The following is a 22,560-nucleotide window of genomic DNA, read 5'->3' on the forward strand; positions in this document are numbered from 1 at the left end:
CGCCCTGTGAAAATTCTCTTTTGACAACGCAATGGCATTGGAAAAGAATAGATAGATGAGATGCTCAGAACAAAGAGATATTGAAGCAAAAAACAAAAGGAAGTGAAACCAAGGCAGTTAATCTATCCACAGTTATAGAACAATCTCATGGTACTGTCTTTGCATGAATTCAAAGACTGGGAAAATGCTCAAGTCAGTTCATAATCCTCTGACAAAAACCATGGGCTCTATCCATCTCCTGCTGAAGTGAATGACAGCAATTCGGGGTGGGGGTGCGCCATCAGAGCCTATAGTTTTAATGCATTGTTTTGCCATTCATTTAAAACTAGCATTCTTAACTTCATAGAAAGTAAAGTCATGTCCTCAGCAGTGAATATGGCTATGTTGGAAAACATCTACTCAGGACCAATTTTAGGTAACAATTTTCTCTGGGAAATGTTGCTAAGAGCTCCACCGGAGAGCAGCATAGACAGAAAATACACAGAGTTTGCTTTTTTTCAAAAGGTGCAGGAGAAAAGTAAACCTAGAATGTAATTTCTCTGGGATTTGCAGAGTGTAATTTTTCTGGAATTTGCAGAGTGTAATTTGCTCCCAGGCAAGCCAGTTCAGAAGCTGACCATGTCATATATGGAATAAATACTCATGTCATTATGATCGTGCCCGAATATTTGAAGTGAAAAGGTTAATGTATAGTGCAGCTCTAACATGAACAGCATTGCCAGAGAATAGACATAATCCTGCATCTACATTGCGAACCATAAGTCTCATTGTTCACATCACAGGAATGGAGAACATTAAACATATCCCCGGTAAGTCTTCCTTGTTCTTAAGTGTGATAAAAGTCACACCTACAACTTCTTGGAGAAAACAACAGCAAACCTTGAATGAGCCATGACCTGGTCTCTCATTGAAGAATCCAGACTTTGCTTTGAGAAAATAGATTCTTTTTAGTTACCAGAAGTCATAGCTATTTAAATATCACCAACTGCACAACCACAGAAGAATCCTTGCTACTTGATGCATACTTCAGCAGAGATACACCGCCTGTTTTTGTTTACAAATAATTAAAAGCCCCACCTGTAAAATCTGCCTTGGTGAATTTACATTGCTCAAATGATTTTCTCCAAACCTGACTTCTTTTGTAGTGTTGAGGCCTGAAGTCAAAAAAGCTCTGCGTGTTTATAATCAACAACTCCTAAGACCAGCTTAATGTATAATCACCTTAGTCCAACACACACACGCACAGGCAAGAACATGCAGAAATCATCTTGCAAGGCAAGAGATGCTGGAATGCTAATATGTATGACCAGAAAACATGTTCCAGTGTGCTAGAAGAATTTCACTGTTCAGGAACAGTCTTGTGCTCTTTGAACTAAAAATAGTATTTGAGAAAAGGAAGGTTGTTGAATTGCACTAGTAACACCTTAGCACTTCTAGACCCAGGAAAAGTGATGGCACATAACACATCAGTTTCCTTCACCCCTGCCTGAGCAAGCCAGAGGTGGATTCTCCTCAGTACTGTTAGCAGAGCTCTGCGTGTTTATGAATCTTTTCCTTAGCTTCTTGCACCAAACCAACAGAACACTCACAAAAAAATCAACACAAGTCTCAAACTACACACATCAATCCTCTCCTAACACGAGGATAAAGAAGCACCCAGCTAAGAGGTAATGACACAGGAAACATTTTGAGTATGGCTGAATGCAGTTTCCCCTGTAGCTTTTGGCCTGGACATATCACAGCACAAGTTTTCTGCAACTGCAAGGCATCCTGGTTGCAAAGATAGTGCTCATAATTGCAAAACAACAATGCACACAACAACAAAAGATGTATGCTTTGGAGTTCCAATTTAAAAAAAACACACACCACAACAAAACTTTCCATGATACTCCTGCTCTTGCCTTGTGAAACATTCCCTTTCAGTCTTCTGTTTTCCACTCTTGTTTAGCCTGGGGTGAATTTTTCAGGATGAGGGAGAGAAAAGAGAGGAAGCACTTGAGAAAGCAATGGTTGAGCTGTTTTAAAATATATTTTTTTAAGAGCAAAACAAAACCCCACATGAATATTCCCACAGACTACATTTTTTTCAACCTTTAAAAATGAAGTTAAAGGGACAGTGGTAATTCCCAGCAGGTGGCAAGGAGACCTGCAGTTATTTGTGCCTAGAGCACAGGTGTGAGTACTCAACATGATGCTGCAAAGAAAACACTAGGTAACAAGTAACATTACCACCTCACCACCTAAAGCAGACAAGCAGGGAAGGAAGCACCACTGTCACCATCTTACCAATGGAGAAATAAAACACAAGAGTAGAGAACAACTTGTCTGAGGCCAAAGCAGGAACTGCTGATAGAAATGAGCAAACTCCAGCCCCCCCCAACTCCCTTTACATTGTCTCATCACAGTTTTTGCTAGGTAGGGAAATAACTCAAGGCTCAGACCTGCGTCCACTATAAAACCCATCTCTCTGCATTATTTTTGCATGCAGAGTGGAGAATATTCCTCAGGCAAGCAACATATGTCAATATTCCTGTATTTAAGACACAGAACTAGGCAAATATTTTAATAAACCTGTAGTGTGCAATTCTGCTACATCCCAGGAACACTTTGTTGAATGCTTTGTTTATCTACACAAGCCTCTCAGTTATACAATATTACTTAAAAGCCTACAATCATGGTGGGCCACACTCCAATGTGGACTCCAAGTGCCCTAAACCCCCCCGAGCTTCTTGCAGCTGCTGAGCTAAAACGCTTGGTGAAGACAGCAACACAGACCAAAAAAAAAAATACAAGAAAAACCCAAAAAACTAATTCTCTTCACACTATTAATTTGCCACTTAGACTGAGATGTTACAGGATTGCACATGCCAAGGTTGTGTCACCCCAGCTTTATCCTTCACAGAGCCTTAAACATGGCAACAACATTGTACCTCACACAAAAGCTCATACTATCCCTGCTGCAGCACAATACCTTCAGTTTCAGTAGCTGCTCTACACTTTGGTTTTAGGCACAGGGCAGGTCTTCAGTCCCCCTACAGAAGCAAAGAAAAGAAATGGTTACAACTGCTGCAGGTGGTCTTATCAGTGGCACAAACTCCCAGGGTTCCCTCCGGTCATGGGCTAATAAATTGCCTTAAACTGTGCCACCTGTAGAAGTTAACTATGCACATGCTTTTGCTGATGATTTCTCAACTACTCTGAGATCAGCTGCTAAATAAACACCAAATCTCCTAGTTAGGTTCATTTGTTCTGCTGGGTTAAACCCCAGACATTTGTCCTAAAGGCACAGCAATATAGCTGGTTGCTATGGCTTTTTCTTAAACACTATTTTGCGTGGAGGTGAGTGCCCTGCACCTGTGGTGTGTGGGTGGGTGCATGGGTGACTCTTTGCATAGTAAGTGCAGATGTTTCTAATGAGAGCAGCAAACGAGCCAGGGCACCACAGGAGACTTGCCTCCCTTGCTGTGTGCTTCCCTAGGCACGCATCTGGATTAGGGCTTTGGAGCACACCTTGGATATCTCAGAGAAACTCCCTTTAAAATGCTGTTTTTACACAAATGCAAGCATAGAAACCTTTTAAAATGACCTCCCATTAAAGTACTAAAACATTAACAGAATTGCCTGGAAGTGCCTATTTTCAAAGAAAAAAGTGCCATTGTGTTCCATATTTGACCAGAGTTTGTATTTTAACCACTTAACAAGTGTCAACTTTAGAACAAACCACTTTAAAAACACTCAAGATTTTTTTCCTGTGTATTTTTAGAAACAAAACTCCTTTTCCTACCAAATTAGTTACAGATCAACCCAGGTGACATAGCAAAATATATATATTTAAAACATACATGGTATAGCTCCAGAACAAAATTCAGCAGTTCCTATTTAGCTCCAGAACTCTTGTAACATGCTGTTCTCTACCCACCGACCTGTCAAAATACCAAATAGCCTCAGAACCTCTAACACTGTCTATCTGTATGGTAGATCACTATATATTAGTATTTCTGGATAAACTTTGTCTGCCTACCCTCTGCTTGTTTGGAGCAGAGAGTAAGCAAAATTAGATGGTTTAGGCAGCTCTGAACTAGGTTTGAGGTCTTTGGACAGTAAAATACTCTTTATTTATATTGTAGTGCTTCTTTCACAGTTCAGGCATAGTTCAGTCCCAGTCATATAAATAACAGTCTGACTATTATAATAGAAAAAAAAAAAGCGTGTAGGCCTACTTATTACCCCAACAAGATAAGTCCTCTAAGACCAGGGTAATTTATTGACTACGCTGGAACATTTATGGCCTAATTAGCCAGAGCTACAATGATAATGAATTTTATGGACATTGAAGAAATCATGCAGATGAGCAGCCTGGCAAAACACATAATGTCACACAGCTTTGAAGACCACTCATCCAGCACTAGTAAAATACAGCTCTCCAAGAGCCAGGGCTTTGCTGGCAGTCAAACCAGTGCAGTAAACAGCTCCTGCCCTGCAGTGAGACGGGCGCAGGGAAGCTCCTGCAGCCCAACCTCAGCCACCGGTCTTGCCTGGCAAATATAAGACATGCAAGCATTAAGTTAGTTTGAATGACAAATAGTTGCCACTGAAGCGTGGAGGCACCAGCCCAGTGAAGCAAGCTCAAGGCTGCTTGGCCCAAAGATAGATATGTTCCTAATGTTCACGTGGTTCGGGAGTAAATTAGATCCTTCTTGAGATTAAAAACCACTGCATCGACCCTGATTTTTTGGGGATTGAAGTTAGTCAAAAGAGGTAACTGCTTTGTTCTTTCAGCAGTGATGGTTTCGTGGTAACCCTTGAAGGTAAGGTAACCCTTGACGACAAGATCTGCTGCTGGAGGGTACACAAGTGGCTGCTCTTGTGAGTGGGAGGAGAGGATAGCAGGTCTGGCCCCAGAAAGAAGAGGGGTCCAGGAAAGTTCATTGATTTTCAGGGACTGCCTTCTCCAGAACCAAGAATGGTCCGTCCCAACAATCTGAAAAGCAAGCAAAGAGAGCAGGAGCCTGCCTGGATGACTATGGAGCTCCTGACAAAACGAAGACATAAAAGGGGAGCATACAAGAGGTGCGAGTAGGGACAGGTGGCATGGGAGGAACACGGAGGGTGGCCAGACACTGGAGCAGGTTGCCCAGAGAGGTTGTGCAGTCTCCATGTATGCAGATATCCAAACCCCGACTGGACACAGCCCTGGGAAATGGGCTCTGACTGTCCCTGCTCAGAGTAGGGGGTAGCCAGGATGATCTCCAGCGGTCCTTCCAGCCTCAGCAAATTTGTGGCGTTAGTCAACAGAAAGTGCTAAGCACAGAGACGTGTGTGAACTGCCACCCCACTGGTGTGCCGAAGGCGCCTGAGTCAGAGCAGCCAGGGAGGTGCCTCCATGCACTTCAGACCTGGAGCCCTCCCGGGAGGGTCAGTGTTGATGGCTTGTTTTTTCCCAAGTGCAGGCAGACACGGGTGGGAATGCCCTGCCTTTTGCACAACCCTCCCGTGGTCAGAGCTCTCAGCTGCGTGTGGGGAGCTCTCCCAGGGCTGTTTATGTATTTTACAATAAACAATCTTGGGATAAAACAAAACAAAACAAAACAAAACCCAAGCAAAATAATCTTGGGAGTTGGAATGAGAAGCCAGGAATCCTACCTGCCGGCTGGGTGCCCTGGGCACAGTGTTACAAAACCCTTTTCCCTCATCCCTGGGCACTGCGAAGCTGTGCTTGGTGAAGCGCTGCTGCTCCGTCTGCGTCAGGGGGGTAGAAGGTGCAAGAGGCAAAAGAAGCCCCCACTTTCCCTTCCCCTCCTCCTTGCCAGGGTATTCTCCTCCTTGGTTCGTTGGGAGCTCTCTGAATCCCCCATCTGAGCTGAGCAGAGGCCCTCCAATTTCTCAGCCAAGACTTTAACCCTCGAGGCCATGCAACAGCATAAGCAAAAACAACTGGACATCCAAAAGACTCATCTAAAAGACTCAGCAATACATATGTCAACCTTCCTGGTGGTTTTTTTTTTGGTTTTTTTTTTTTTTTTTAATCTTTCTCTATTTCGCTGCTATGCCTTACAGCACATCTCAGAATAAAAGCGAACAGCTCAGAGATCTCTCTCTAATCCTCTCACTGCTGTTCCTGCGTTGTTATCTCAGGGCAGAAGGTCTGGCTTTGCAGCCGCACATTGCATATCACACCTCAGTGTATTGATTTAGCAATAGCGTCCTCTGATTTAGGGGTGCAACTGACATTACAAGTGGTTCCTGTACAAAAAAATACATGATAAAATGTAGCAGTCAGTAGAAATTAATTTAAAACCACTGAACTCCACCAGGAATAGCGTTGTGCTTCTATGCTAAGCACACATCCCAGGGTTTACAGGTATTTAAGCGCAGCCCAGCACTGTGCTGCCCAGATTTTCAGGTGGTGTTTTTAAAGGTGTTCAACCAACTACAATTACAAATTGAAGGTAAATATGGTTTTCAAAATCTTCTCAAACAACACTTTCAGTTCTCTCAGTAGGAGTTAGTACTCAGATTGTCACAGAGCTTTGAGTGTTTCCTCCAACTGAACCAGGAGAGTTAAAACCTGAAAAAAAGTGGCATAAAAAGCTCAAAGACTCAGTCCCATGAAGGATCCTAGATGCCTTCTGAAAATCTCCCCCTGCACAGCCAGGAAAGGTGGCCTTCAGGCTTAGCAGCACTGAAGAGGGAATACCCAGACATGTGGCACAGGAGCTTCGGATGGGTTTTCCCCCTATAGTGGTACTGAAAGGCATGCATCTAAACCCACAAAGAGAAAACACTCGACCTAAAATCTGTACTCTTTGAGACAGAAACTTTGGGCCTGTTAATTCATTTAAGTGCCTGCTGATACAGCTAATTATAGATAGTAAAACCAGGTGGGAGCCACCTCACCCAGCGCAGACCTCTGCACCTGGGTTCACCTTCCAACTGGACTTCATGGCCAGCAAGAGAAGGGTTTTTTTAGGGGCTGGTTCATTTGACCAGTTTTAGAATTGATGCCCATTTCTCCACAGCAGGAGCACCAGGGTGACTAGTTTCCATGTGGCTCAGAGGATCAGCCTCTGCAGGTGGATAAATTTAGGTGAGACAAATTCTCTCTCCTGCAGAGATGCCATATCCTATTGAAATCAAACAGGGCTAGCTACCCTAACGCTTTGGATATCCCACCAGTCTTTACCATTGATTTTTATACAAGTAATCAGCCATTAATATATGACCTTTCGTCTTTGTACGTGTCTGCTTGGTGTTTGGCTTATTGTGGCACCAAATAACATCACAATATGAGTAGAGCTGGCTGAAGTTTCTCATGGGAATACCTATACATCATATGCAACAACTCATAAATACTCATATATATATAAATATGTGTGTGTGTGTATTAGAACAGAATTCAATGAAAAGCAGAAACCCAATTAAACATTTTGACTGTCGGAATACATTCTTTGGTATTTTGTGTTTTCTTTCAGTTTTTGAAACACTGAACATACAAATGTTTTTGACATTATTACTAGGATCTTTCATGCTCTTCCCACTCTCCAACTCCCCACCCCCCACCCCCCCCACACACACACTGGGAAGTGCAGAGACATTGGAAGTATTCTGATGTGTTTTGATCACCTTTCACATATCATACTGTTTTCCAGTCAAAAAAGGCTGAAAAACAGGAAAATCTTAGATGAAATATAGGAGGCTGGAAATGCAGCTAAACCATGGCAATGCCACAATTGAGTAGGGAAGCTAAAACGTTTTGGTTTATAGAAACCAAAATATATAAATCTTTCATTTTAACATTTCATATTTTGGAAAAAAAAAAAGTTTTCTTATATTTCCTTCTCAGTCTGACTGGAGATGAAAAATCCTGCAGTATTAATCTCTTCCTAGATTGGGTATGCCATCTGCAAAGGTATGGAAACATGTGCTATAAATGGTCTAGCATTAATTGCAGTAATTTCCCCATGGCTAAAAATGGGTATTGCAGGGCCTTTTATTCCCTTAAATTCTCTTCATCCTTTTCTTTAAATAGCTGAAGTGTGAATGTCGCTTGACATTTCTTTTTCTTTGGGGACCAGTTATACCACTCATGACCCTTCGCTGTGTCTCCCAGAAGCTGCAGTCATTTTCAGTTAAGGGTAATTGGCAGCAGAATACACTTTGTTCTGTATAGTGTTAAAAATGGGTTACTTTGTTTTGCCAACCTTCCTGAACTTCCTTTCAGTTCAATGAAGGAGCGCAACATTTGTATAAGAAAGAAATATTGTCTTCAATGGGAAATGTATTCCATGTGTGTTGTAATTTATATTATGACAGATCTTTCTTAACTTACAATATTGTTATTCACTGGGTGGAAAGAAACTTTATCAACTTCTTTCTTTCTGTTTTTTTTTTAAATGTGATCTTTGAGGCAACCATAATTTTTATTTGCGGAAATATGTGATAAATTTGAATAATAAATTTATATTAAAACTCCCATTTGTATTCTATTTCCTTCATAAATCTGGGTAAGATGTCAGCTGAGCGGTTCATATATAAAATATTAGAACAAACATTGCCTATCTAATTGAAAAATCTGTCTTCATCAAGGACCTGGAGCTGAGCTTAAGAATGAAAGATGGAGGCTTTATTTAATGCAGTTCTGCCCCGACTGTCATGAATGCTGTCTTTTTCTTCCCCTTCACCACTTCAACATAAATAGCAAAGCTCTATTCCCAAACTGGTCTTAAAGACAGAAATACAAAGATATGCAGAGAAAGGAATGGTCGCTGGTGTCTGTAGAGTGGTTTAACGTACTTATGTTCCCGAGCGTTAATCCTCCTGCACTTAAAGGATGGGAGTCGCAATCCCTACTGTATTGGCTGGCCTGGGTTCAAAATTTACAGCTAATGTAATAATCTTCCAGGGTCACCCCGTGGGGTCATTCCTGCTATCATCAGAGGATGCAACTACAACAGTGGGGAAAGATAAAGGCCAAAGCAGAAAGGGAAATGAAAAAAGGAGGCTAGGACGTTTTTGCAGACCAAGGAAAGAAAAAAAGAGGAAAGGAAGGGGGGAAAAAAAGTGTATGTGTGCTTTCAGAACCGCTGGGAATTCCCTTGCTGATTTAAAGCTCGGAGACCGAGTATGAAAACCCGCCAAACCCACCAGCGTCCCCTGACCCAGCCAGACTTTCACAAGAGCGACTGCAAAGTCAGTCAACAGTTTGAAAGGGAGACAGGGGAATGAACGGCCCCTGGAGCACGCGAGGGCCAGAGCCGGCGGGACTCCCCGTGCTGCCTGCGCTGCCGGAGGAGAACCGAGCCAAGCAGAGCAGCCCTCCAGCTGGGGAGCCTGGCCGCAGGGTGCCTGCTCTACTCACAGGGACACAGGGCTTGACCCCGGTGAGCTTCACAGATGTGCAGGAGGGATGAGCATAACCCTCTTAATTTGATATACCAGAAAAAAAATAAATATATGCCCAAGCGTCTAGCCTGATAATTAATAATTCAAGGACATTTCTGAAGCCATTTCAAAGTTCACATGTAAGCAAGTATGCGTATAAAGGTTTTCTTTGCTGCACTCAGGAAGCACAGAGTGAATGAATGAGAAACAACACTGGTTTTTAGAGAGCAGTCAACAAAGGAGATAACCCCCTAGCTTCCTAAAGCTGGATCCTCCCTAGGGCCTAACAAACAGCTCAGGGAGGGTGGGGGCTGCAGTGCTATGGACAGGGAGGAGCTCTGCCCAGATGTGCACTTAGCTGACAGCAGACAGATTTGTGCAACGCTTTGTGCTGGATCAGGTCAGAGATAGGGCCCTGGCACCTCCTGCAGATGTGAGCAGCTGCTGGGGTGCTAATCCACAGCTCTGGAAAACTGAGTTCAGTTTTTATTCCATCAGAAACTTTCCCTGCCACCTTGTTCAAAGCACTCAGCTCCCTTGAACCTTGCTTGGATTTCAGTTTTCTGCAAAATATATTTAATTTAGTTTCAGCCATGATGCTGGTGCTACTGCCTCAGAGTCAAGGATCTTTGCACTGACCTCAGCGCTGCTTTGTATGCAGCCCTTAGCAAAGGGGCTATCTGAGTAATACGGAGGGATCCAGGCAGGAGGAAGAACAAACAACTGTCAAGGAGAACTAAGAAGATGTAACTTGCATGAGAAGCAAAATCTCAATGTAAGCAGTGGTCATGGGACTATTCTGATGCACACTAAAGGCGGTCACAACTTCAATATTAATAATTGTCACATACTGCTTAGCCCTGTGGCCACTGAAAACTTTATCTTCCAGCTTACTGAAGGAAATTCTTTTGAAGGGCATTTCAAAAGAGTTCAATTTCTATTTGTGACCCTTGAAGCACCCCACCAACATTTCTGCAAAGGGAGAAGGTGGAAGCAGAGCATCTACTTGAGCAAGTCAAACTCTCCTTTGACTCAAATATCCCCTCCCGCCACTGCAAAACTCCTAGTAAAGTGAAGTGTTTGTACATTAGAAATACAGGAACAGGGAACTGACGACTTCAACACTAATGTTACAACTGGTGCAAAGAAAACCACAAACTAACAAATCTGTTAAAAGCTATCCGTCCATCAAAAGAGAATACGCTACATTTTTACTGTGCTCAGAAATGAAACCAGTATCAGCCTGAGCTCCAGAAGTACTGGATATCACGTCTCTGTTCATGGCAGCGGGATATTCATCCAGGGCATAAGACAATCTCCTGTGCCTCCCATCGCAGGTTTGTGGCCCTAACGATTTTTCACATAAGCAGTACTGCTACAGTGGAATTACAGCCCAGCAATGCCTTTCACCTTTCAGGGAGAAACTAGGGAGGGGAAGGATGACTTGCGATAGAAATATTTTTTCTTCAGCCAAAAAGATAAGGAAGAAAAAAACATTAACTGCAGCACGAATACTCAGCAAGAACCAAAGAAAACTGGAATGAATTTTCTTCAACTCCTGAAGAAATTTGCAAATTAAAATGTCTCATTTTCTACTTGTGATGAAAACCAGAAACACTCCAAGGAAAGCAGAAGCTTTCTGTGATCTGCTTGCTTTGGCAGAAATTAAATGCTTTCTGATAACAATTTTTATGAACACTTTTTTTTTACCGGCCTTTGCTCTCACCATCACTTTATTAAAAACTAGGGAAGCCTCCTATTAAAAGACATGTAAAAAAAAGTAAGATAAAAGCAAATCACCTTCTCTGTTTGCATGAGACATTAAGGGACAGCAGAGATGTAAAGGAGGTGGCTTCCAGTCAAAGTCAGAGGAAGACTCTGTCATGTCTCTGGGTGCGAAATTCAGCTAGCAGTAGGGATTTCAGCAGCAGCTGATCTGGAGTTTCACTACAGCGGCAGTGGCTACCAGCTGGCTGTTGGGGGCAAGGACACCTGGCTGGGGATGGCGACGACACCGCCACTTTCACTTGTGTGCTCAGCCCCTCAAGCCTTTGTCCACTGACTAGCTCATGACTGAGAATTTGCTGCGATGGTAAATGCCAGGAGTATGAACCTTTCAAGTTTCAAGTTTCAAGAATACCATAATGAACTGGGAGCTGATGCTAGAAATGGCTACCAACCATCCTGTCTCACCAACAAGACATGATCCTTACACACCATCCAAACTCTGAATGGTCCGGCACGCAATGTAGCACTACTGCACTTCTTACAGAGCACGTCAACGGGTCGTTCCATCCTCAGGTCTTACAATTATTGACAGACACTTTACGTCTGTACAGACACATATAAATAACAAGAGGAACGCAAGAGGTTAACGCTAGCTGTGGAGGTTACTAACTCTGGATGATACAGTGGCTGATGAGAGCAGTGTTACCAGTTCACCATTTCAATTCGATACTGTAATTTATGTAGTGACCTGACTATTAACCCTGCCCCACTCTCACTGCACCAGCAGCAATTCAGGTTGAGCTGAATAACCTCTGTCATTGTCCTGGCCTGCCATGAAGTTTCTCAGCTCAATGCCACACTTGAATGACACTCTGTCATTATGCTATATTTAGGTAATGAAAGGTGTAATTAGCTTTGTTCTGCTGCAAGCTGATCCGACTCTGTATGCATTATAAAAGGTAATAAAATAGGTGCACAGATATAAAAACCTGAATAAGCATATTATTCAGTGTAATTTCACGAGCCAAAAACCGATGAAAGAACTGGGGTAAGGGAGCCTCAGCCGCTCCAGTGCCCAACCAGACTTGTCGTGAGAAGCCACGCAAAAAGCGCAGTGAAGGTATGTTGAAGCATCAACAGAGCCATATTTAATCAGTCCCCCGCTGTTTGCAGCTTATATATAATTGATGGCATTTTACGATGATTGCTTTCCTATTACAGTACTGTATCTTATCTCCCCATTGTGAGGGGAGCGGCTTTATGTTATTGTCAGCAGCCCTCCAGAGCCAGCATTATCCCGGGCCCATGCCCTTTGTGGGGCTGTCGGCTTGTCATTAATTGTTCTGCCTGGCCTTTGTCTGGGACTTTGGCCATCTGCTTTATCGCACCCCATCAGCCTTTGGTAGGAATGAATGGAACTGATAATATAAAAGTCCTGGCAGGAGAGATACTGGGCTAGAAGCTCTGGATGCCGAATTAGTCAGTCCTGGGGACATCACACATTTTCTTAGCATGAGTAATTCCAGTTGGGGAAAGGAGTTTTGCAGTGTTTGCAAAAAATATGCTGCTGTGTTTGATATGGATGCTATCCTCACCAGCAAATCCTCGGTGATTTACACCAGGTGAGTGGCACACCCAGCTTCGGACACTGCTTTAGCTTTTTAGGGAATAGCCTCAAAGCTTCTCACGTTTCCAAGACAGTGGAAAATCATGCAATGGCTCACGCACTCTGCTGCACCCAGGCCACGATCCTGGAGATGAGCTGCTCCTCCACCCCGCTTTTATTCCAGATGCAGCAGGACCAGGGCTCCACAGTGAACTATGCCAGTGAAAAAATCCCCCACCACCTATACCAGAGGCTGATCTGCTCTCTCTCAATGGCTGGGAGCAGATGAGAGGCTTGAGCAAGGGTATGAAGCCCAGAAAACCCAGGCACCTGAGCCACCAGCTGCTGGCAGGGTGGCTGGTACTGCCAACTCACTCCCACGTGCGTGGACCTGCGGGCTCCGGGGCTGGCCTGCCTCAGACGCAGCACCGAGGAGGAGGAAAGGATAGGAGGCCACCCACCCACAGCACCGCTGCAGCTCTGTGCAGAAGGACAGAGGTGCAAATCCAATGTGCCCCATGTCTCAAGGCCCATCCGAAGAGCTCCAGGACTTTCAAATGCCTTGCACACATTTGGAAGGGGCTACTTCATGACTGCAGCGAGTACATAGGTTCAACCTCTTGTGCCCACCTCACACATTGCTCACTGGATGTGGCTGCTCTTGGGTGTCTCACAGAACATTCACCACACACGATGGGGGACTGGGAGCATCTGGCCCAGCGTACACAGAAAACACACCTTGGAGGAGCAGACTTCAGGGTGTCATACGACATTTTCACATAGTGGCCATGATTAAAAGGGTGTTGGAGTCATGGGAAAGGCACATCCCTCCCATGGACTCCAGTGGGCTTTAAAGCAGGGCCTGTGATCAGCAATGTATGAAGTTTCCTCACAAAAGTCTCCCACAATAAAGATGTTTCACCTGATGCAGATGCTTGTAAAACATTTCTCAAGCAATTATAAACAGGTAATGCTTAAATTGCGTGGGAATATATGTACACAAAGTAAAACGGTTCTGTTTTCTTTTCACTAATGAACAGGACTATGGGTGTTTGCTCCCTGGTGGGAAGAAGGAGTTTCTCAGACATATTTCCTAGGTGAGGCAGGAGCTGATGGTGAATATAACTAAAGTAGCAAAGGCAAATATTCCTGTTATTGGCGGCTGGTATGGCTATGACCACCAAATGACTGGTGCATACCTATCCTTCCATCCTGTTTTACCACCACCTGCTCTCCATTCCCTCTGGTGGGTCTCCAACCCCTATTTTGTTTGCCAGGTATGAAGGAATAAATATTTTCAATAGCTTGAACGTACTTCCCTCCTTAAAAAAGCACTGACTCTCAGGGAAGCCTTTAGACCAGCACTAAATGCTCCTGAACCTGTTACCCTATGGTAACAAAGGTAAGAAAGACATGAAAAAAGGCCCTTTAAAATTCACAGTATTTTTAAATTTTTTTTCTCTTTCTACTCTTCCGATTATCTTATTTCTACATTGCCTTTATCAGAATAAACCCAGTCTTCCTACCCTCGTGTCCAGTTCCCACACTCCAGGATGTAGGGAAGTCCATAAAGCAGCCAGGAGCACAAAGGCAGGTGGGGAGACACAAACCCCAAACTACCCGTGCCACCAGAGACTTCACCCCGGCATTACAGGCAGAGTGCCCTGAGTTTCTTGGGGGGTCAGAACAGATTTCCTAACGATCCTCTCGGGTCTTAAATCTTTTGAATTAGTTCATCTGGGGCTTAAGTGTCTATCCAACAAAATCAACACACCAGGTACAAGCAGCTGTAAAGCTGACTTTTTTCCCTGTTTTTTTCTCCCAAAGAGCCAGACAAAGCCACAGCAAGATCCTCCACATCTTGCAAGCTCAAACCTGCCATGGGCCCAGCTGGACACAGCCTCAGCACAACCCACAGCAAACATCTCCCCAGATCCGCAGCGTGACATTGCAGCTGCCCACACTTTCACTCAAGAATGCCTCTGCTCTCAGGAGATGATGGATATTTTCTCCTGATGCTACCCATGGAAAAACAAACAAACACACACACCTTCTGACAGCCCTGTAACCTGGCTACTACTGCGAGGTGGGAAGCCGCACCCTGTGAGTAGAAAATTACCCCTGGGTTCGGGCAGGCGCAGAGCACACCGGGTACCTGGTCTCATGAGCTGCTGTGCCACGCAACTTCCTCCTCAGCCTTGGGAAAGACGCTTTACTGCCATAATTTAGATATTAATGGGAGCAAGACACATGAGTGTTTTTTAATTTGCTCTTTGTAAAGTAGGGGTAATTGCTGGATCCTACCTCGCAGGGGAGTTGTGAGAAAAAAACAATAAAGGTGGTAAGACAGTCACAGTCTGCTGGGATGGGGGCCACACACATTCCTGAAATAGATTTCTTTGGGGTCAAGTTTCTCTCGAGGTGGTATTTAGAAAGCTAAACATAAAGGGGTAATGAATTACCACTTGGGATAAACCAGGTCCTTAGCTATTCATAGTTTAGATATGTCTCATAATGTTTTTTTATCAGGGCCGGCTCCTGTGCTTATTAAAAATGCTAGTAATGTCCTGTTCGACTGGGTTTCTTTGGCCTTAAGTGATATTGCTCGTTGAATACAATGAAAATGTGACACTTCAAAATAAATGTGTTCCTTCCAAGGAAATCTGGCTTGGATGCCTGATAAATTCCACCACTCACTCACTTTCTGGAATTTGAAGAATCCCTCCCCATCCTTCAGCTGGTATTTTCTTAAAAGTAACTATCAGGAATTATCAAACGTGGGGAATTCCCGAAGGCCCTAACATCCCAGCTGGATCAAAGCGTGGCAGTGATAACATCGGTGACTGCATACATCCCTATTCTGTGGAAGGTAGGTGGGTGGAAGAATAAATACAGTAGAGGCTGCGCCAGAAGCTAATGCAACACAAACACTCAGCTACCCCAGATGCATTTTCATCAGGCTTTGTCTGTGACAGACTGTCTTCCCACCTGCGGAGAGAGGAGCGGTTCAGTTGGAGTTAATCTGGCATGGAGTCACATTTAGCACCTCTGCTCCCCTGCCCAGCCCCTCGTGCCCAGAGAGGGGCTTCGCACCCAGCCGTTGCCCCAGCTCCCTCTCCCAGGCAGAGCAGGGGACCTTCTGCACCAGGCAGGATGGGTGAGGAGAGCTGTCAGGGATACTGTGTGTACCCATGGGTGCAAGCCTGACGCTGGAGAAGACAGTGCGTGTCTGAAGAAGATGCACCGAATGTGGTTTTCCACAGTTCCTGCACAGTTTACATTCCTTTAAAGTTCCCACAAAGCTAAAGTGCCTTCAAAGCCCTTTAAAAGATACCAGGTCTCTGATGGTTTCTTGCCAAAAGGTAGCTGAGACTTCATGTTTCATCTTAAATCAAGATAGTTGTAGTGATTCCACGTTTCAGCAGATGTTGATATCTGCCACGGAAAAGGGCTTTTGGAATATGAGAATCCTGCTTTCCAAACAAGGGTGTTCGAGCAAACTTTGGAAACATAAATATATGCATATTCATAGTCATGCATTTATTTCAATTACAGATAATGATATCTGTGGATGGAGGGGCTGGTGCTTACTCCCTGTGTAGCTTTTGCTTTTACTTCGAGTTTTCCACAATGTAAACAAGAGAAAATAAAAATAATGAATTCTGCATCCTGCAGACTGGTTTCCTTCTGTCAGACCCGTATCCCACCCTCAAGGGCAGTGCTTCTGTCTACACATGGGAAGGACTTACAGCACCTTGTCTTCTCTGTCAAGGTATTTAGCAGATGCAAAAAAAGACTCATTTTTATGAATCCAAGTTATAGGGAATCAAAGAATCCAAGTTATAAGGAATCAAAAATAAAGGGGAAATCCTAACAGTATAAGAGAAGGACATAGCTGAAATAGCACAAAAATAAGAGCAGGTGCTGCTTTGACAACTGATAATCACAATGTATTTGGAGAGAAGACGCTGCACATCCTGAACGATTCAGTGGTGTTTATCTTTCTGCCTTTTTAATTTTCTTTCTGGCCTTTGCCTGGCAGTTGCCAGATAGGAATTAAATCAAGCCAGGTAATTTCTTTTTTATTTTACTTGCCTGACTTACTGTAACAGTTGTGAAGTTGGTTCCTGTAGAATGGAAATATCAGGGGAAGCATTTTTTTATTAGTGGCTTCTGGAGGAAATGTGCTAATAACCGTGCTACTGTTATTTGTTTCACCAGTTTGAATTCACGTAAAGTGAAAGAGCTGACGTCAGGACCAGGGCAGTTCTGCGCTGGAGGATAATGCAGCACACAGAGAAATTGCTAACGCCACCATCTGCTGGAAATGGATATGTATGTTAGGGCTTTGCCTATTATGGCTTTTATTATTATTTTACTGCTTGTTTTAATGCCAGAGTTTCCATTTTTCACATACTGATTGCTTTCAGGTGCATCAATTCATACAATACTAGCAGAGCACGCATTTTTAAAATGTTTTTCCAAGGACTGGGAAAAGAGATTCTTAGGATTTTCCTGCTCTTTGGGGTTACTCACAGTGTAGGCTCTGTTAATGCTGCCTATCCACTTAGCTGCTTGGATGCTAATGTGATGAATTAATATTTAAAACAGGCTCAGTGCTTCATAGGCAGCACACACATCATCTTATATATGTGACGTGAAAAAAAATAACACCACATAATAATATTATCACACTGAAAGTTTGGGTGAAAATGCATTGAAAATTCTCCCTGATGGCAGAAGTGTTTTGTTATTTTTTGACATTCCAGTGTGTATGGAAAACAAGAAGGCACTCATGCTCAAAGACAGATGTGTTTTTTCCAAGATCTTATATTAGGCTGCAGTCTTCTGCAAAAGGCTTTTCGAGGAGGAATGTGTGTGGAAGTGTCAATGATAGACAGGTAACAAAGATGACAGAAACAGGATATGGTGCAAGGAAGTACTTCAAAGACCCAACCAGCAAAATAGAGTCTGGCTGCTTTAAACAAAATTTGCAAGTGCGTACTAAAGTTAAGCATATGCTTAAATAGTAGGTTGAATAAGGATGGACTTATGCACATATTCAAGTTCTTTGATGAACAATTTCTTATTAGTGGGTTTAATTTTATACAGCTGAAAGTGCTGGAGTGACTTGCTGGGATGTTAATAGAGAGTATCTTCGCTGACCAAGCTCAGCCAGTGGGTGGAAAAAGTTGTGGAATGGTGTTAAAGAGCATTCCAGAGCAAAATTAGCTCTGCTTCATATTATATATATTTCAAAACATGGGCAAACTGTTAATAACAAGATGAGACATCAAGGCATGCATCAAGGATAACGAGTTAATCATTAAATTATTCCTGTCTGTTTACATTGTCAGACAAAGTAGCAGTCAAAACATTCAGAACATTGCCTCAGTGCTAGAAAATTCACAGGGAAAATACCTTTTCGGCATTTAAAATAACAATTTTTGCGCTACTGAGTCATCAGAATTAGTTCTGCGTTGTTAAACTTTAAAGGAATTCTGCAGATAAAGGAGTGAATGAAATGTCTCTAAGATGTACAGAAAATTCAGCGCCAATTGTGCGATAAACGATTTATGCTGCAAAACAACAAAAAAAACACCCCTTAGTATTACTTTTGGTACTTTCTCATCTTCTCTGACACCAAGTACTATTGTTTCTGTGCTCGACTAAAGGATATTTAACAGATTAACACAGTGAGAGGGATCTACTTAACAACGACACTGATTTATACAGAAGATTAGACCTGCCTCCATATTGCCACTAAAATACCACTCTGGAGAGGACAATGTTTTTCCTTCCCTCACTTGGATCAATTGTATCTCATTCAATGCCACAGGCATGCCAGAAACGGTCAGAAATGATGGGGAAGGGGTTACTGCTGGCTTTCTGAAGATTTGCCGTCTCATTTCAAATAGGACGGCTGACAAGTCACCAACCTGCCCTGATGAGCCTACAGTCTGCAGGAGGATGAGAAGGATGAAGGTACAGATGTCGGCCCTCGGGTGATTGAGCAAAATGGCTGGGAACAAAGTCCCTGCAGAAAGGTGCTCCACAAAACGGTCATACCTGTCTTGCTCGGATCAACTGACTGGTGAAAACAGCAGCAGCCGGACATGTGTGCCTCCTGCACACGGAATGGCATCAGCAGAGCCTGAAGGACTGGCACCTTCTCCTAGTTTCTTAATTAAATATGCAAAAGTGTAATATTTTTGGCATTCGGCTCTGTGTAGTTTAGCAGCTCTGCTTCAGGATTCACAAAGATGTTTAAGGGCGCTGTAGAAGGGTCCTGGACAGCTGGGGTTCCTTGTAATGTGACTGTTACAGTTAGAGAAAATGGGAAGATGCTTACGAAAAGCAAGATACAAATCTAGAGTAATTTTCTGTATTTATTTACAGAATGTCTGTAAATAACTCCTACTGAGTTACTCCCACCTTAGGTGAGCATACTGTTCCCAGTCTGAAGATCTAAAATGTTTGGATAAAACTCTACAAATTATTTGGATTGGTCAAACATCCTCGGTTATTACTTCAGTGAGGCACCCTCCTAATGAGCTCCTTCAGATGTTCTCACTTACTTCTTCACTCTAACGATACAGAGTGGACACTACTGTTTCGCTCTTCAGCTGGTACCTGGTACAGCAGCACAGCTGGCTGCAAGGCTCATACAGATCCGCAACCCTCTGCGTTGCCCTACTTTTCTGTAGAGCCAGGTGGCACATTGCAACATCACAGGCTGCAAACACATACCTGAACACATTCACCTTTCTTGGGAAAGCACTACGGTGTGTCAGAGGTCCCCAGCCGTTCAAATTCCTGCAGACGTCATCATCTGTGACCATAGCTTCTCAGCCTGTCTGCAAAACATACCGCTGGACCTAAACCGCAGGGACTGTTAGAGCTGACCTCTGCCCCCGCCATGCCGTGCAGCCCTCAGAGCCCCTTGGCAGCCCCATGGGTGGGCAACAGCAGCGGGCAACACAAGCACGTCCCAGCCTTCCTGCGCTCCCACAGCTCTTGTACAAAGGCTTTTCTTCGTCTGGCGGATACCTCATTATCTCCCTGCAGGGCCGTGTTTCTGCACGCAGGGTGGTGGTTCCCCTTCACCCTCGCGCAGGGCTGCAGAATGCGGATGAGATAACTGGTCCCGGGCAGCCCCAGGCAGCTGCGCAGGTATTAAGCCCTCAGCCTGCAGCTTTTCAAGCACCAAGAGGAGCTTTGTGATTATCAGCAATTACCTAACTGGGTTGGGTATTTCCACTCCTGCCCCTCTCTTGTTTGGTCACAAGATGTTTAATTGGAGACATGAAGAGAGTTTCATTATATTCTCATTGCTGCCTTTCAAGGGTGAAGAATTGCAGAAATGCAACAAGCCCAATTTCCTTGCAGTCAAGATTAATTTGAAAGGTGTCCAGTGAAAGTGTATTATTTCTTAAACTGTAACATACTTGCTGCTACTGGGATAGTAGAGGCTGTAAAATATCTAACAGACATAACAAATGAAGTTTATTTCTCCCAAGTGAGAACTCGTTCAATAACGTTTTAAAAAAAATTAGCAGCAGGATACAGTCTTTGTTGATACTACCTACTTCAGCAGATTCCTTGATGATTATTCTTATTTCCTTGTCAAAAATATTTTATACATTAATTGGTATGCTCATTTGCTGGGTACTTCTGAGTAATAGCTGTGAGAAAACACTAGTGGTGTCTGCAGAAAAGTAAGATTTTTGCACTGAGATGAAGAGTAATCTTTAGTTCTCTCAAAGCCATGTGGGTCAATATATTCCCAGTGGAAAACAATTTGACCATTACTATGGACAACAAACATAATTTGTGAAAGGTGTATGGAAAACCACTAGAATTGTACAAGAATGTTTATGGAGGCTTGAAAGTATTTTATAAGCACATTTTTGCTTCATAGAAAGAGAAAGCAAACATTGAAAGCTACCAGTTTTTAAAACTATTTTCCATTAAAGGTTATTTTAAGCACCTCAAAAACTGTCACAGAACAGGACTTTAAACAAGATCGAGATGATAATTTCTGACCTTTGAATATCACGAACATTTACTTGAGTTAGGAATGATTCACAACGACGGCATGAATCCATGAAAGGGACTCGGTCTGCAGTAACTTCCATGACGAGTACTTCAGTAAACCCCACTGGTGAGCGGCTTCCTATGACACTGTGCCCCATGTCACAGCATTTCAGAGAGCACTGGGCATGGCATGGCCCAGTGGAAGACCTCTGAGATATAGGCTACATTTTGTTTTGAATTAATATTAATTACTGGGGTCCAAATCCATGAGCTGACTGCCATGGCAGGACATCGCTATGGACAGATAGATGCACAAAGGTAAAGAACAGAATTGCTTGCCACTAAAATACTGCTGCAGCCCTTGACTTTAACATTAACATAACATTATAAGCAACTGAATGATGCCAAAGCTTTAGAGTCCAAATGAGTGCAATGAGATGCACTAGAAATTTCAGCTGGATTTGATATTCACATGTTATTGAAATCTGTAATCAGGGAGTGGGCAGGCACCTATGTGTCCACAAGCAGGACGGAGGAGCCACAGACAGAAGCCAGCTGTGATACTGAGAACAGAAACTGGCTATTCCCAGATCACCTTCCTTTTCAGACCAATATATTACTGTTTTCCTTTCTTCATTGCTGCACCACTAGCACTCTTCCTGTGAAGCTGCTGTTGACAGGGCACTATTTTAGCAGAAATAATGTGAACAGCAACAGTACTGTAGTGCCACCGGCCACATTTCCTGCAGAATATCCTCAGATTCACCTGTGCTGAGCCTAGTTACTGCTCATACAGCAATCGATACTCATATGGTTAAGACAAGTAATCCTGTCCATAACCCTAATTTCACATTTGTTTTGATGGTTGTTATGAGAGCCTAAGCCTCATTTTTTTTTCTTACCTGTTAGCACAGAAAAATGATACTGTGTTTTCTACTGGCATGCTTGCTGTTGGATTTTTGCAGTTTCATGGGAGTCAAGGCAGGAGAAATCCATGCCCAGTGCACCTGGGAGCTGCCTGGGTATCATGGAGAAGATGACAGTGCTATGTCTAAATATTGATTTCTGAGATGGAAGTGAGATTCTCTATTCGGTGCCTTGAGGAATTATACCTTGTTTTATCTCCATCTTTTGCACTGTTATGGGTAAGTGATCACAACTTAAATATTTTGCTTCATAAGGGCACATATGTTCTCTTGAGATACTGTAAGACAGAGGTGGATTCCTCGGCTGGTACAAACAAGAAGACATTTCTTTTGAATGTGTACAGGGAAACCAAATGCTCTTATAATCCTACAGGACCTCCAAGAGAGACTGAAATATTCATTTCCACCCACCCCCCACCCCCGACACCCCTCCCCCCAACCCCCCCCCCCCCTTCCCGAAGCAGCTAGTGCATCTCAATGCTGACATCTCTGGTTATGCAAGAAGTAAGCATGGGTGATTGAATCCCAGCCTTTTGTAGCGCAAAGACATGCTGCCTTTTTCACTCAATTGAGCTGATTTCATCTTCCAAGGGACGCAGGAACCAATGGCATCCTCAGTGGGAATGAAATCCCTGTTCCTGCAGTCCCTTGCTGTTGATGAGATAGGAGGTGACAAGGCTGGTGCCGGTTTCCAGCTCTGCGGAGAGCCCCCCCAGCCCACCCCGGGACGGTGCCCTGCCCGCCTCCTTCCACACACCACGCCACACCACCTGCGTTAAGTGGCAAGGGAATTACACGTCACGAGTGGAAACACCATGCAACCTGGTTTTCCGCAGAGGTTATTTACGTGCCTGAAATGTCAGCTGGGCTGGTTTTCTCCCC

The 22,560-nt window shown here is 43.6% G+C and overlaps 1 long non-coding RNA gene across 1 annotated transcript in view; it reads right to left on the reverse strand.

Annotated features, from left to right (window-relative positions):
* The window catches only part of LOC114012509 (uncharacterized), a 366,234-nt gene that overhangs the window by 102,853 nt on the left and 240,821 nt on the right, over window positions 1–22,560 (reverse strand). Inside the window, exon 5 of the long non-coding RNA XR_008749105.1 lies at window positions 2,972–3,032. This is a non-coding gene — a long non-coding RNA (uncharacterized LOC114012509). The remainder of the gene's footprint in view (window positions 1–2,971; window positions 3,033–22,560) is intronic.

Source organism: Falco peregrinus, chromosome 11 (genome assembly GCF_023634155.1).
Source record: "Falco peregrinus isolate bFalPer1 chromosome 11, bFalPer1.pri, whole genome shotgun sequence".
NCBI lineage: Eukaryota > Metazoa > Chordata > Aves > Falconiformes > Falconidae > Falco > Falco peregrinus.